General features: G+C 47.9%; 1 pseudogene; it reads left to right on the top strand.

The window, feature by feature from the left end:
• The first annotated feature begins 1,047 nt into the window (after positions 1–1,047).
• On the top strand, positions 1,048–1,818 carry LOC106725634 (annotated as a pseudogene).
• Positions 1,819–2,096: the final 278 nt, after the last annotated feature.

Here is a 2,096-nt window from a genome sequence, read left to right as displayed (position 1 = left end):
TATATGTACTATATAATTTGTCTATTAATTCTGTGTCCATGGTTATTTAAAAACAAACAAACAAGAAAATCACCATCCTTTCCCTCTTCCTGGGTGTGGCCTGTAGAGGTGGTAGCCATCTCCTATTTGGCACCATGGCTGCCTTCGGACCCCTCCTGAAGTGCAAGGTCATCAAAAATGGACCAGGAAGGTCAGTCAGACCGATTTGTCAACCTTCAGTGTAACTGGAAGAAGCCAGAGGCATTGACAACAGAGTGTAGACGACATTCAGGGACCAGATGGTGATGCCCATCATGGGTTATAGAAGCAACAAGAAAACCAAGCTCATGCTGCCCAGTGGCTCTGGAAGTTCCTGCTCCACAACCTCACGGAGCTGGAAGTGCTACTGATGTGCACCACTGTGCTGAGATTGCTCACCAGTATCCTCCCAGAGCCACAAAGTTGTTGTGGAAATGTAGCCCCGCTGGCCACCAGGGTCACCAATCCCACCGCTAGTCTATACAGGGAGGAAAATGAATAGACAGCTCATGTGTACTTTTCACCTGTGGTAACTAAAACCATGAATACTGCCGTCTGGCATTCTCCTCTTCAAAAGCAGAAACAAAAGCTGAGAAAATCTAGATAAAAAGGAATTAAAGTAACATTTGTAGGTTACTCATTTAGTTCTCACAGAAATTCTAAAAGATGGTTGTGGTTGAAACCAACCGTGTTCTACCACTGAATATGTGTGTTTCACGGCATTTCCCAACCTCCCTTGAAGTCGAGTTGATCATTTTCTGGAAGATGGAATATGGGCAGGAGTTATGTGCTCCCTGCCAACCTCCCACAGTCCTTTTTTGCTCTCTCTTCACCTACACAAGTTGTGCCCAATGAAAGGAGCCTAGATATTCAGAGAGAGCTGCTCAGGAAAGCCATCCATCTCCATCCAACAATGGAACAAGAAATAAACTTTTACTTCTGCTCCCAGAAAACACCAAATGGCGGGTGACATGGGTGCTGCAGGGGGGTGAGGGGGAAGGTGGGATGCTGCAGGGGCTTCCATGGAGGATGGGCAGCAGCATGCATCCGGGGCCAGGGTCAGCGCTGAGGCCTGGTGAGGAGCTCAAAGCCGAGGACAAGGAGTGGATCCCTGTCACCAAGCTGGGCCTCCTGGTCAAGGACATGAAGATCAAGTCCCTGAAGGAGATCTGTCTCTTCTCCCTGCCCATCAAGAACTCTGAGGTCATTGACTTTTTCCTGGGGGCATCCTTAAGGATGAGGTTTTGAAGATATGCGGAAGCAAAAGCTAACCTGCACTGGCCAGAGGACCCAGTTCAAGGCATTTGTTGTCATTTGGGACTACAATGGACATGTTGGTATGGGTATTAAATGCTCGAAGGAAGTAGCCACTGACATTTGTAGGCCTGGCTCAGGTCTCTATTGTCCCTTTGCAGGGAGGCTTCCAACTGAGGGAACAAGATCCACAAGCCCCACACTGTCTCTTTTGAGGTGACCGCCGCTGTGGCTCTGTGCTGGTGGCCTCATGCCAGCCCCAGGGATCCTGACATAGTCTCAGCTCCTGTGCCCAAGACGCTGCTGATGACGGCCAGTATCCACAACTGCTACACCTCGGCCAGAGGCTGCACTGACACCCTGGGCAACTTCACCAAGGCCACATTTGATGCCATCTCCAAAACCTAAAGCTCTCTCACACCCAACCTCTGGAAAGAGACTGTGTTCACCAAGTCTCCCTATCAGGGACTCACTGGCCATCTTGTAAAGACCCATCCCAGAGTTTCAGTGCAGAGGACCCAAGCTCCAGCAAGAAAAATAAAGTGAATGAAGCTTGTTTATAAAAAATAAACTTTTATTATATTGAGTCATAAAGACTTTGGGCTGTTACAACAGCATAGCCTGTCCTATTTCAACTAATTCAGGCTCATACTACTGATATCCCATTTTACAGATGAAGCAAGTAAGGCTCAGAGAGATGAAGTAACTTTTTTTTTAAATTAAATCTTTATTGTTCAGATTATTACAGTTGTTCCTCTTTTTCCCCCCCATAGCTCCCCTCCACCAGGTTCCCACCCCACCCTCTGCCCTTACCGCCCCCCACT

This window comes from Myotis brandtii, unplaced genomic scaffold (assembly GCF_000412655.1).
Source record: "Myotis brandtii unplaced genomic scaffold, ASM41265v1 scaffold179, whole genome shotgun sequence".
NCBI classification, from domain to species: Eukaryota; Metazoa; Chordata; class Mammalia; order Chiroptera; family Vespertilionidae; genus Myotis; species Myotis brandtii.
This window is presented reverse-complemented; position numbering and strand designations above follow the sequence as displayed.